This window comes from Falco peregrinus, chromosome 8, assembly GCF_023634155.1.
Source record: "Falco peregrinus isolate bFalPer1 chromosome 8, bFalPer1.pri, whole genome shotgun sequence".
NCBI classification, from domain to species: Eukaryota; Metazoa; Chordata; class Aves; order Falconiformes; family Falconidae; genus Falco; species Falco peregrinus.
Genome location: NC_073728.1, coordinates 52,843,088 through 52,857,518, shown reverse-complemented (window position 1 = coordinate 52,857,518; position 14,431 = coordinate 52,843,088). Strand labels below are relative to the sequence as shown.

Below are 14,431 nucleotides of genomic sequence, written 5' to 3'. Positions count from 1 at the left end.
GGCTTCATGGGTGCTTAAAACAGTTTTATTGTTGGGTTAGCAGGACCTGGAGCCCCTGGAGGGAGCAGGAATTTGAGGATTGCTGTGATGGCAGGACAAGGGCCTGAACTTGCGTGGGGACTCTTCTGCAAGACAGAGGTTCCAGCTCTGTCAATGACTACCTGTGACCTTGGGGGGATTCGTTAAGGAGAAGCCTGAAAAAATTGATTCAAAGCTACATTTAATCCTTTAGTGGATACTGGATATCCACGTCCGTCTTACGTTATGTCTTTCGTTAGAAGTCTGTGCATGCATCAAGGAATGTCCTCACTTTTCACTGTAATCATTAGTTGTAGTCAGCACACTTGACTAAATATTCTTGATGTGATTATGTTGAATCTAAATAGTGCATAAATTTATTTTCTTTAAAATCAGATCCAGTGAGCTCAAGGGGAACAAGACTTAAAATCGTGACTAGAAGGCGAGTGTATCCCAGAGGAAGGCAGCGTCAGGCCCCCGCAGGCTGGCTGTGTCAGCGTTTCTCAGCCTTCTCTGATGGAGCCCCTTTGAAACAAAAATCTTGGACCGTTTCACGTGCCTGAAAAGGAGCCGTCGGTACCTGCAGGCAGTCCCTGGCAGCATCCAGAAACTGGCTCCCAACTCTGGCTGCCAGCGCTCGTGCATCGCTGCCAGCAGTGTGGGCATAGATGTGCATTTTTTATCTTCTAAAGGGGATTGTTCATGAACCAGTTCCTGGTGTCTGACAGCAGTGGTCCACAGCCCACAAGCAGTGGTCCACAGCCCACAGGCTGTGGAGCTGCCCGGATAGCCTGCAGGGGTTAGGGTGCCTTAACTGGGTCACAGTTCATTCCTCCCAGACTATTTTATTAACTGTCGTATACTTTTGTCTGAATTAACTGTGGGCAGTTTTCCACAGTACTGGAGCTGTTTCATTATTCTAATATCACACTGGTTTATTTCAGCAAATGGATATTGAAACAAACCATGTATGTATAGAAAGTTTTTGTTTTTCATAGACTACTTTATTTTCAATAACTACAGCGTAGTTACAATATAAGTGCAGTAATCTTCTGTATTTCCAGTATCTATATATTGAGCCTATTTGAAGAAAAAAAAAATATCTCTAGCTTCTAATGAATTTACTAACATTACAGTTACTTATTACAGTGTGCTTTTCCAAATAAACTCCTTGCTGGGTGATGGTCACTATCCTTTTTTAAATAACGGGAGGGCTACAAAAAGGTGATTAATTGATGTTTGCCTGTTAGTTTTTTAACTGCTTATGCAGAGCCTAATCATTTTGGGTTAGTAATATATAGTATAGTAGTTATGAGTGACAAGTAATGTAAATATCTGTGGACTTTCAGCAGTTGAAACATCGCCAGTTCTTTTGAATTACTAAAAATGTGGAAATTAGAAGGGAACAAGAAATGGCTGTCTATTCTCCTGTAGCTACTTTTCCCTCCTCTTATGTTTTTAGGTGTTTAGATCACATCTGAAACATGGATTGACCAGTCGTTTTGAGCTCACTCTGTTCCACCACCGTTTATCAGGAGCTGGTTCAGATGAACAGTTCATCCTGCCACCCTGCCTGCCCTTTCACAGACCTGGAGACAGCATGGGTGTCACCTCCAGCATCTGCCGTGGGTACGGCGATCAGGTATCCTGACCAAGGGAGGGAATATTTCTGGGTCTGGAGGCAGCTCCATATACAAAGAGGTAGACCTTTTCCTTCATCCTCATTATTAGTCAGCCGGTATGGAACTTCTTGTTTGTTTAGAGTAAAAATGTATTGCTAAATCACAAAGAACAGATAGAGATGGAGTTTCACAGAGTTGCAAGGGCTTTTAACTTCTCAGTTCTCATTACCCTTATTAGCATGCTGAAAATTGCCTTTCCAGCTATCCCTCCTGTTTCTTACATCTGGGCACTGTTAATACAGTTGTGTGAATGAGCAAAATATGTGGTTTAGACTGTTTATGTTCCTCTACACTGTGTTTCATCCTGTCATCTGAGAACATACATAAAAAAAAAAAATATGGATCCTATAAATATTTGTATTTTTCAATACAAAAATTTTGCTGAAATTGTTTCCAGGGCTGTGACCTATTATAGCTTACTGTGAGTATAACTGCAGCTACACTATATTGTAACTATACTGTAAGTGTATGCTACATATGCTATAGAGATTACTAAAAATAATACTTAGTATTAAAGTCTTTATTATTATTGCTGATGACCAGAACTTTTTAAAAATATGAAATAACATTTTCATTGGGTACTTTTCCATATTACTGTTTTAACCAGATGTAATATATATAGATGGTTGACTAGGTGTAAATGTATGTTTTTCTTAGTGATTTATGCCTGGTATGTATTTTGCCTTGTATTTTTCTTTAAATTAGTAAAAATTGCAAAAAACATCAGTAAGTTTTAGGTCAACAAATGAAATGGAATATGCAATCATTTTTATCTTTCTTGAAGGAAAATGGTCTGTTGCACAAAGTACTGTGTTGTTGGAAAATGTGATTAAAATGGAGACAACAGAATTGAACCTCCAGATAAGCAGAGTGGAATAATTCTACAGGAGAGGAAATTAAATGTTTGTTGCTTGTGACATAGACATTGGCAGTAGAACTATAACTACAGCTTGAAATTAAAAATGCATCCAGGAAATAACTGGGAGTTTCAGAAAGCATATTGGGAACAAATGCACTTGCTTCTGCCAAGCCCAGAATATGTGCTTGAGCTAATACTGATTCATCATGAGATCTATTTTTTTTTTTTAACAAAAACTAGCCAAGTTTTTTTAAAAAAACTTTTGTGGGTTTTTTTTTTTTTTTTTTTGGGTGGGGGGGAAAATGAAAGTTTCTGTGTAGTTGCTGGGCTGGAGGCATTATGGGCCTGATGCACTTGTCATCTTGAAGGGTTCAGGAGAAGGAATACCTACAGGCAGTTCCTCATCTGACATTGCCGATGGTCTTCACTGATGTGGTGAGAACCTGGGGTGTAATCCTGAAGTAGGGTTTGCTTAGCACCGATATATCTGCGTCTGAGGTGAACTGTTTGATACTGGTAAACTTTAGCTAAAGAGCAAAGCTTAGGTGTGTCAGGGAAGAAATACGAGTTACTCTGGAGAGCAAGGGAGGCTGCCAGCATGGGGATGCTTCCTCTGGGGGAAAGTTCAAGAAATGCAGGAAAGAGGGAAAGTCAAAGAAATGGGGAATTTTTAAATGGAGAAGACCTAAAAGGCCGGGTAAGGGTCTTAAAGGTTGATGGTCTATGTTTTAAATGTTGAGATGGGGTTCATCACGCCGAGCAGAAGTTTCTCACTGCCCAGTGCCCTTACCAGCAAACAGGCAGGTGAGTGTGAGGCCGATGTGCAGCTGCACCTGGTGGTGGTGTCCCAGGGGATGAATGAGATCTGCCCAGCAAACAAAGTACCCCGCCGCTCTGCAGAGCACGCAGCCCACCGCCCCGCTGCCGAAACCCTCCGCTCTCACACCCTGCAACACAGCCGGCCAGTTTTAACCTGAAAGCTTCTGCTGAGCTTGAGTGTATGACTGCCTCTGGTGTCGCTGTGGTCCTTTTCTGGCTGCGAGTTTTCCTTTCTTTTTTAATCTCAAGATCCTAGAATGACTTCATCTTCCATTTTGCCCTCTTGTTTCAAGTAACCAGATGTCATTTTGGCTGTGAGATATGTATTTTTCCACTAGCTGTGGGGAAAATGTATTTAACTAAATAAGGGTGAAGAAGATACATTATGCTCCTAATGAAATGTGACCATATTCATATTTTATTTCAAGTTCCCCATCGGTGCTAGTTAATTACCACCCATGATGAGCTCATTTGAATAGTATCTGGATTTCATGTGAAGCTGCAGTAGATCATTGACTGGTTAAGAAGCATTAAAATCTCACCGTTCGGCTGTATGTTCAGACGAATGTAGATGCTGTATTAAAAAGAAAGGTGGTAATGGCAACACAGAGAATAAAAGTAGGGGACGATAAGGAAAATGGAGAGAATTCCATTCCATTAACTTGATGGCTTTAAGATCTTTATGTTCTTTTCCTGTTAAAACATATTTAATTCAAAAGCAAACTTATGGAAGAATAGTCTTCAGGCACTTAACATTACTTAATCACTCTGAAAAGGTTTGCCTTTTGGTGTAGCAGTAAAACTGTATATGATGATTGCCTATTAAGTATCTGTCCTGTAGGAATAGTTAATTCCTCCAAGCTATGAGGTGCTAAGTGACCTTGCTGGAATAGGAAAAAATAATGTTTTTTCAAAAAGTAGATTTATGGCCTGTTGAAAAGACTCACCTCCTCACTGCTCTTGCAAAGGCAGAACAATGTAATTTTATGGGCTATCTTCTTGTTTGCAAATGCACAAATTTAATCTTTGAGTAAATGAGTTCTCAGAGGGAGGGGGGCACTCCAGGAATGACACCGGAAGGATAGAGGATAGCTGATGTGAAGTTGATAAAGGGTCAAAGCAGACTGTAGCTGAAACTGGCATCGTGTTTTTTTAAGATCAGAGAGAACTAACGAGCTGCGACACTATTAAGCTCAGCAGGCAAATCGAGAGAGAGTGAGTTTGACCTTTTCTCCTGCTTGGTTAAAAAACCTGTAAAGTCAACTTAACTTAAAAGTGACTGTGGAATTCTGAGGATGCACCAGTCCATACCTGCCCTTTAGGGATTTCAGTGACACGCTGGCTGTGCTGGTAGGGTGCTCAGCTTAGGCTGTCCTCACAGGGAGACTGGGGCAGGGCCACCCCGAGCTTTGGGAGGGGGCAGAGCTGCCTGCCACAGCGGGTGCCGCAGGCTCCCAGGTCTGCAATAATAACCTGAAAGCAAATCCACCTGCATCCCTGCCTTGGGGATGCCCGCTTCCATGCTCCCTCCCTGGCAGGTGGCAGCTCTGTGGGCGCTCCCGGGGGTGCGAGAGCTGGGTTTAGCTGCCCGTGAGCGCGGGTTGGGGAGCACCCCACGCTGCGCCACAGTGCTCAGCTGCCCTTCTGGCCTGGGTGGTGGCTGCCGTGCCAAAGCCACCAGCAGTGCCCGGGCTAGCTAGTTAGAGCTACTGCAGGTCCGGTTATGGTGTTTCATGGAGGGGCGTTTAATATTTTTCCTTGCCATTAGCCTGCCTGATTGCGCAATACAAACAAGTGCCAAAGTTAGGTGACCCCAGCTGTGTGCTGGCCACACGGGTGCCCCAGCAGTGCCAGCTCCTCCCGGGTACTACAGGTAGGGGGGACTGTCCCAAGGGCTGTGCACTTCTGTCCTTTATTCTTTTCCTCTGTTTTACCATATGTTTTCATTGGTGATCGTTTGGGTTTTTTTTTTTTCCTGCTTGAGATTGGAAGAGTGATTATCACAGAAGGGCTGCGCCGCTGGTGAATGTCTTCCTTAACATCAACAACGTCTTAGCAAGCAGTACTCCAGTGACCAATCAGAAAAATTAGACAAACAAAATTTATTGCTATGGCATCCTATTTCACAGCTGCATATAAAATTGGATCTTATTTGAGGGCCTTAACAAGATGTTACTTTTGTTAATTTGTTTTTTCTTTCTTGTAATAGAAGTCTCACAGAATCCGCTGACAGGTTGGTGGCACTGAACCGGGCTGTAGGTAGCACAAGACAAGTTACTTTGCAAAAATGTTTGTTCACAGGTTTCCCCCCCAGCAAGAGAAATAGTTAAAGAAGCATCATTTTAATTTCAGCGGTTTGGTTGACTGGTTCAACAGCCTAAGAAAACAATTACAGCCATAAAGGCGCCGGCACGCCGTTGGATATGCTGCCAAACAACACGCTCTGCGCTGAGCCTCTGCTGGTTGGGCTGCATGTCTCGCTGATGTAGCTGAAAAAGTGATACCGGGTGTTATCAAAAATCATTCATGGCAATTTTCTTAGATATTTGTTGTTTATCTGAGATGATGGGTTTAGAGATAAATTTAAGAGTGGATTCCTAGGTAAATTAAATTATCTAGAAAACCAGATAGTAATTGCTCTAGGACAGGCTGTACAGACAATAAGGTTTTCATATCCATGCAGTGCTGGCCGCACAGTCACCGGTACCCCTATATTCAGCTCCACCAGTGAGCTTTAGTGGGGGAACTTTGAATTCCTGCCAGGGCTGGGCAAATTTTTGGTTGGAATAAGTTGGACATTTTCTAGTAAAAAAATAGGAAATATTTTTCAGCTTTAAAGCAAATTACTTGCTCAGGGAAAAGCCAGAAACTCCTTGATGCTTTTTAATTGTCATTCAACATTTTTATTTCAAAAAATTTATACTTATTTATAATTTAAGAAAAGCAATACTAAACCAAAATAATTAATTCTCTTTAAATCATCCTGTTAAGTAAATTTAAAGTTCTTAAGGCTAAAAGTTTTAATCTGAAATCCCCTTGACCTCCAAATATTTTATTGCAGACCAAATATTTATTTTTACTGAAACCCAAATGGTTTTTTTTGTGATGTCTCATCTCACTGGAACATAAAGAAATGTTTAAAATATTCCAAATAAATCTGAAATTATTCTAACTAAACCAACACTGTTTATACATGGTACTATGCAGACATAACATCTAATGTACAGATGAATGCATCATCCAACTTCTTATCTAATCTATTTTTCCTCAAAAATTCGAGTTTGGGGTATGAAGTTTAATGAATCTTGTGACTTAGGTTTGTCAGAAGTGACGAGGTGTTTTCTGTCTGGGATGTCAGCTTTGATCTCCAGTGCCGTTTGAACAGTATTTATCTGTAGTCCAGAACTCCTGCCTTTGGGTGAGATTGTCACCCTGGATGAAGCTGTCACATCTGACAAAGTTGTGTCAGGGCACAACCGTGCAACTAGAATACTGAAGGCTTCTGCTTGCTTTTTTGCCACCCAGACTCCGGGGCTGTACCAGCACTACATTTCCTTCTCTTGAGCTTCTGCATGGATTAGTTTATTAACAAAGATTGCTGCGTGAGTCTGGAAGATTTTAGCTCTGTATCTGTGTCGTTGTATTAAAAAAAAAAGGGGAATGAAATTTATAAGTTACCTCTTTGAAATTCTCAGAGGCTTCCAGAAAAGTGCAAAATGTTTTACTGTTCTACTGCTAGGGCATAAATTTTGGTTTTTATTACGAAGAATTCTGCCATGTGTTAGGACACATTCTGTCTTTGTGTGTGGCCACTTCTGGTGCCAGAAGGAAATATAAAGTAGCCTATTTTTCAATATATATGTCCTGGAACCATTATTCTGCATCTGACCTACAGTCTGGGTAGAGTTGCTTTGGCTGCAGTGAAGGTTTCACGCTTCTGTTTTACAGCACCTGGAAGAAGGCCAGGCACTGGAGAGAGCAAGCAGGAGTATGAGCTACTACTGTGCGACAGGACAGCCTTAAAATGAATGCCGTTTATTCTCAGCTTTGAGAACTGAATTCCATGGGTTGTAATTGAATCCGCTGTCAGACCCATGGGGCTCAGTTCTTCAGCTTGGATATTTCTGTCTTCACATACACAGGAGATCAAAGAAGCACTTGATCATTCGCTGATTCTTCGGGATGGTGATAGCAGCAAGCAGGAGAGAAAGAATAACTGATGTGAATCATTTTAACAGGAAGGCTTCATTGCAAAGGCCAGGCTCTCTCATGTTAAATAGCTATATAGTGATAGAATCTTTTCTTAGCTGATAGGCTCTGTGTTGCTCTCACTGTTTAATTCACTCTGTTCTTTCCTCTTGGTTTTATCAAGGTTACATATAAAGCCATGAGATATTGCTGACTGAATGATGGTCCCCAAATATTGCAGAGTGGTGCAGTGCACCTAACAGCAGCTATGATGACCTGCACTAGACCACTGAAACTCTGGACCTCCCTGGTCTGAATGCCAAGTTTGCCAGCGGATAATCTGCTGTAACCTCCTCTGTCCGGTACTGCTGCTGTACAGTTACTGTTTCTTTTACTTAGGCCAAATACCTGTTTTCAGAAAAAATAAATTTCAGTTGTGACTATAAAGAATATACATTTGCACCAGCCACCAGCACCCTTACATAAACACAGATTTGTTTTCCTGAAGATGGTAATGTGCTCCCAAAGTGTTTGGATTAGGGAGCATCTAGTGTAATCAGTGATGGCAGCGTGTGTGCTGTTTGAAGGCTCAGCAGCACAAGCATCTCTTTATAGGGGGATTCATTCAAGTCACAGGCTGATTTTTTTTTTTTTTTTTTTTCTTGGAGAATCTATGTTAAATTTTTTCATTCGGGCATCAGGAAAATATTTGTGTTCTTTATACATGTAAATAGTTACTATTAACAATGAGCTTTCCACTTCTTTCCTGCAATAGCACCTTCCTAAATTACATTTTTCCAGCTCAGTAAAGTAGACCATACACTGATCTTATCCCTGTGCTGCAGTGCTCTTAAAAGCACAGAAATATTAAAATCCCACAGGTGCAGGAGCAGCATGTTCAGCTAAGTAGCTTAAAACTGTTATGTGCCTTTTATTCTGAAAATGTATTTACACTAAAAATAATCAGATATAGTCACTGTTGCCTGTGGATACAGATGTACCTTCATACTGATGTGCTTTTCATATAAATTTTTATTCTAGAGTTACTGAAGAGTTTCTTTGTGGCTGTCTGAAATGTATCATGCTCACCAGTCTAGAAATTGTAGTTCTTGGAAGAGCTCACCGGTTCTACCAGCTGTTGCTGGGGGAATATCCATTAAACAGAAGGGAGAAATGCACAAAGCAAAGGATGATATTAAAGTTTAATTTTTTCATTTCCTCTGTCATCCCTGTCAGAAAGAGGAAATGGAATTTGAGGTCAGAGTTAGCAAAATCTGCAAAAGAAGAGAGAGCAACAGAGCAGTTTTACAGGATGTATAATGCAGGCAGCTTGGTGGATATTAAACGGCTGAAGGTGCGAAACTTCATCCACTTCTGCCACTACGAAGCCCAGCCTCCAGGCAGCAATGCAGCAGAGAAGATGATGTGTGTATGGTGGTAACCACACAAAGCCACTGATGAAATCAAGATGGTCTTTGGAACAGAGGCCTTTGCAGTCCCATCTCAGAGGGCAGCCCTCAAAATGTGGTGTAAGTAATTCTTCTTTTTTTTTTTTTTTCCCCCTCCTCAAAAGTCTACAGTAAACTGTGAACTAATAATAGCCCTTTTGATGTTACCTTAAATTAAGCTTAAGTAGTTAAAACATGGAGGGGTACATGAGGGAGCAGATACAGGGCTGTTGTTACCCTGATAATGGGTTGTGCCTGCGATCGTACTCTCAGGAAGGGTGAGGGGGTTCCCGTGGTGAGCCAGAACCATGCACGTGTACCCCCAGAGTGGTTCCTCATGCCCTACAAATTCACACAGCAGATTATGACACCTCTGGTGAACTGCAATTGGGATATCGCTACCGAATAGCTGGTAGCTACATCTGCACACCGCCGAACCTCCCCAAGTGCCACGGGCTGCCTGTGTCTAGGTGAAAGTCATGAAACTTCTGTCTAGCTCTTGAGCTCCAGCTCTCCGTGAATGCTGGGCTTGCATGCAGGAAAACGGTTGCATAGCCCATGTGTAAAGAAGTAGTTGGTATTTGCATCCTGAGCATGTTTATGTTCTGACTATAGCTGTTCATGTGAAAAACGGTGAAGGAAAGAGTTGATCCCAGAGTCTTGTTCTTCTCAAGCCTTTTTTCTCTCAGAGCTGCCTAGGTGGTTTGTGTGCTCTACAATTGCTGCTGGGTGAGAGGGAACAGGTTAAAACCATTAGGCACAGAGCTATTCTGAAAGCAGAAGCAAGCCTGCCTTTCAGCCCCGCAGTGACTGACCGTTCCTTTGCTACAGGCTGCTGTAGTTACTTTTGAACCTTGCTTGCCCTGGATGACAAGGCATCTTCTTTTTGGATATTGGATATTCTTGGGATCTTTAAACTAGAAAAGTTTTCACGTCCCAGGCTGTCCTATTGACAGTGCTGTGTCTTTCCAGCAGAACAGCAAGTATTTTTAGCATGAGGCTTCAAACCAATGTACCTTCTGTCTGTCTAATTATGCTTCCCTGCAGTCTATGGGTTTATTCTACTTCACTGTAACCAGGGCAGTCCTCAGGATGCCTCAGCCTGCAGCTCACCCCAGCCAGCCTGCACAGGGATACGTGCCTCTCAGCACACAGAAGTAGTGCAGTGTCACAGCGCTGAAGGTAAATGAACTTGGTGACTCATGTCCTGATGCTCTGACAGATGCGTCATGTGTATTGATTGATACAACTCCTTACTGAATTCACCAGCTTTGTGCACAAGCACCAGAAGTGAAAGCATCACAACTCTGATGACTGCATCTCTTCTGAAGGATTTCCTCATCTTCTCCTGTTCCTTGACTTACAAAACCGATCTGTTTAAACTGGTCCTCTAAATGTTTCGTTTTGGAATGATTTTTTGTTGTACTTTTTCTTGGCAGAATCATTCAGATGAATTCAGCTATATTTGTTAGTGCTGCTGTAGATTTGAAACTTGATTTTTGGGCAAGTAAAGCATTTGCTGAAAAGTCATACCCTCTCTATATCTTTCTCAAGCTGATCTGTGCCACCTTCTGGTGCTTATTCACAGATCTAACTCTGTTTATTTTGTTCTGAGTAAATCAATGGGCTGAATCCCCCTGACATAGCTCTGGCAGACCAGTAAGTCTACCTACATTTTGTAGATGAATAGGCTGAGAGTCCAAACACCTAAAATGGAGAAGCAGCCCAGAATTCTGTTGCATGCTTGTTGCTCTTCACTTGTGGCTTTCTGCTTACTATTCACAACAAACAAATGAGGACAAACACCTACACACTCCTTCTGGTACGAGCATGCCCCAGTATCACCCACTGCTGCTGTTTGTGCAGTTTGCTGCCTCCCCCTCCCTTGGCTGATATTCTGTCCCCGCTCCTTGGTCCTTGATGCCTCTCTCGGGGCCTCTTCCTTGTGGTTTTTTTCTTTTTTGGCTTTTCTCCCCTCTATATTGTGGGATTGTTGCTTATTTCTTTTTCTTTCCTTTTTATTTAAATTATTTTTTTTTATTTGTAGCTCATCCCCCAGGAGTCTTTTCTCTTTGTGTCAAGATAGTGCTTGAATCTGGTGGGGAAAAAAACAAACCTCATGAGTGCTGGAGGGGCTTGTGCACTACTTCAAAAGCAGAATGGAAACAAATGGTGAAGGAAGACAAAGAGGGGAGTGGACAGAGGCAGACAGAGAGAGGGGAGCTGCTGCAGCAGAAACAGGTCTGTAGGTGTTTGCATATTTTGCATTGCAGGTAAGGTGAGAAAAGTACCCTATGGCATTAAGCACTGCTCCCTTTTGCTGCCTCTGACCTATCATCTTCTCCTTAAGCCTCTGCATTTCTTCATACTGTGTGTGCCTTGTCCAGTGAATGCTGATGAGAGGCCTTAATGCACGCTGCAGACAGGCATTTATTCTCAGCAAATGATCTTAGGGCTTTTCAAATGAGTGGCTGTGCATTGAACACTCCTCTAGAGATTGCTCTGTTCTTGCTGCCCTTTGGTACCCCAAGACAACAGAGCTGTTGCTGACTGTGGCTCATCTTTTTGGCTAGCATGCCTTTTTGCTTCCAGGAAAATGATGGGTTTATGTCAGGTTCAGTAATCCTGATGTCTGCACAGTTGAGAGAAATAGCAGTTTAACGTGAGCGTGAGTGTGCATGTGTATATATGGAAACCACAGCTTTGACAAGCCTCTCATCTGCCTTGGAAAAGAAACAGCAGGGCTTAAAAGCTATGGAGTTGCAATATGCTGAGTAAGGTCTCTAGTTTTCAGTGACTCGCAATCTGTTTTTCTGGCATCCCAGCCATACAGCAGGTTGTGCTTTTTTTATCTTCTGTTTCTTTACTTTAAAAAAACCTCTATGTCAGAAAAGTTAATACCTAAAGGTGTCCTAGAAGGCCTGTCCCTTTGACAGGATACATGCACTCAAGTGCAGAAATCTCTGCTCACTGGCATCCTTCCCTTACTCTGCTGTACTAGCCTATTTTTGCACTGGCAAAGAGACACTTTTAAAATTAACATTAGGTTAAAGTTGTTACAAAAGGTGTTTTCTAGGTTGTCTTTCTGGTAGTCATCCTTATTTTGCATTTTCTGACCACTCACTCTTGACCTGGAGAGGAGTGTTGGGCAAAGCCAGCTGAAGCAGGGTATGCCATTATCTCACTGGGGCACTCAGATGTTTCTGGCTGCCACTGAGGATCTAGTTTATAAAATGAGGGACTTTTCCTCTTTTTCTTTCTTCTTTTTTTTTTTTTCTTTCTTTTTCTCTTTTTTTTCCTTTTTCTTTCCCTCTGTACTAAAGATAGGACTTGCATTGCTTCAGCATTTATGGTTCATAGAATCACTGGATTGCAGAATGGTTTGGGTTGGAAGGGACCTTAAAGATAACCTAGTTCCAACCTCCCGCCATGATCAGGGACACCTTCCACCAGGGGAGTTTGCTCAAAGCCCCATCCAGCCTGGCCTCGAACACTTCCTTGAATATTTGGAATTAGTCAAAGAATGGCATTTGCTAGAAGAATCTGCCAAGATAGGGTTTTTTTTTACTTTCATTTTTCTAGATTTTTTAAAAAGTCTTCTCTGACTCCTCTTCTCTTTGTTTTCCTTTCTCTTTTAGCCTGCGAAAACTTCGTTGTCTACTAGCTGTTGAAAAAACTATTGCTTTTGGAACAAACAAATGTACAGGAAACTGTTTCATTTAAGATGCAAAGGAAATTTTAACATCAGATTTGAAATAGAAATATGTTGCCAGAAGATTTGTCTGTATGGATTAATGCCTGTTGCTTGCCTGTGAACTCCACTGCTGAGCAGGTGATGGCAGAGCACCGCGAGCCTTCATGCATTGCCACCCAAGTGCGAGGCAGCACTCCCACTGTGCTGTGGAGGCACCTCTTAGAAGCAGGTCATTAAAAAGGAACCAGTTTGTTTAAAAAAAATAATCACTGGGATGATTATTTCAGATTTACAATAGTGTACTAAATAATGATCATGGATTTGTTGTTTTGAAAAAAAACCCACATGTACCCAGCCAAGCATTGCTACTTTCTATAGTTAGCAATTCAATTACTGTTGTGCTGGACTTAAACCTCTTGGTGTTCCTGTGAGAAATTTTATTCTTTATTTATTCTCATTTTATAGACTGAGACACAGGGACATACTTGGCTGAGGACACAAAATTAATCTATTTGAAGTTTTCTAGGAATGTTGCCATAGTTAATATCACTGGTTGGAAAGCTTGAGTATAAAGGAGGCTATCAGTGTTGCCTGTAGCCTAACCCTCCTCTGAACAGATGCCCGTAGTGCAGAAATGTTCATTTTCTGCTTGCACTGTTGCACAGAAAGTTACTCTGCCTATTCCTGCCAGGGAGAGATCTTTCAGTAAAGGACAATGCCTCCCCGTGCCCACGGATCACCGAACCCCTGCGGAGGCAGCACCACCTAAATCACAGCCCCACTTCAAAAGCCTGCTGCTAAAATTTTACAACTTCACTTGTTTTTCACATTTCCTCTTTTCTGTGTTTTCCTGTGCAAATTCAGGCAAGGAAGAGTTTTTCCTGGATACAGAAATCCGTGGCTTTTGTGGCATTTTTAGGCGTATTGCTGCCAAGCAACCTGTTCACACAGAAAGCCCTTCAGAGTGGACCCAAGGCTGCAGCACATCCTTCAGTGCCTGGGCACTTGCACCATGGTAGGGGCTTAGCAGTGGAAATTTTTATCTTTTCCAGCATGAAAACAAAGCTCTTCTCTTGACTGAGATCTCACACACTGCTGACAGCATTTGCTGGGGTGCTGCCAAATAATAAAAGGCAATATTTTCTTTAAAAAGCAGAAAGTGTATTAAAAGTCTGTAAGTGGTGTTTGCGAAAATCTTGGAGTCACTTGATTAGGAGCTTGAAGTTGGTCGGCCTGCTTCCAGCTTCCCCACTTCACCCTCGTTTCTGCGTGATACTGCAGCTGCTCTGATGAAAAACAGTTATTTAAAAATTTGCTTGTAGCTATGGCAACCTTCATGCACTGTATTTCAATTGAAACGCTAAAACAGCAGCAGAAGTTTCTTAATAGGATATTTATGAAGTTTTTAGTCTTTGTACATTTTAAAATGGAAGTATTCCATTTTTAAAGGTGGGTTATCAAAATCTCATTAATTTTGGAACGGTATTTTTGTTGTGAGAGCTGTTGCTTAGCTCTTTTTCTGAGTTTGGTGGGTGGTGTGTTTTTTTTTTTTTTTTTAAGATTCCTCTGTCTGCTTTAACTCTACAGAGCCTAAGACCTGGGGCACTTCCCAAATGCCTGTTCCTCCTGTCTGCACCTGGCCTCCTGCTGTCTCTAGCAGATGGCTGGTTTTGTAGTGGCACAGTGGAGGGACGGGGTGACCAGTTGTGTTGGGATCAGGCTG

At 42.0% G+C, this 14,431-nt stretch overlaps 1 long non-coding RNA gene across 2 annotated transcripts in view; it reads left to right on the top strand.

The window, feature by feature from the left end:
* Nucleotides 1-14,431, top strand: part of LOC114010573 (uncharacterized) — a 31,721-nt gene that overhangs the window by 2,183 nt on the left and 15,107 nt on the right. Inside the window, exons 3-5 of one of the 2 annotated variants that reach the window (XR_008748528.1) lie at nt 41-250; nt 1,481-1,660; nt 7,327-13,723. This is a non-coding gene — a long non-coding RNA (uncharacterized LOC114010573). Of the gene's footprint in view, nt 1-40; nt 251-1,480; nt 1,661-7,326; nt 13,891-14,431 lie in introns of those variants that run through there. The other variant, XR_008748527.1, reaches the window with a different exon arrangement.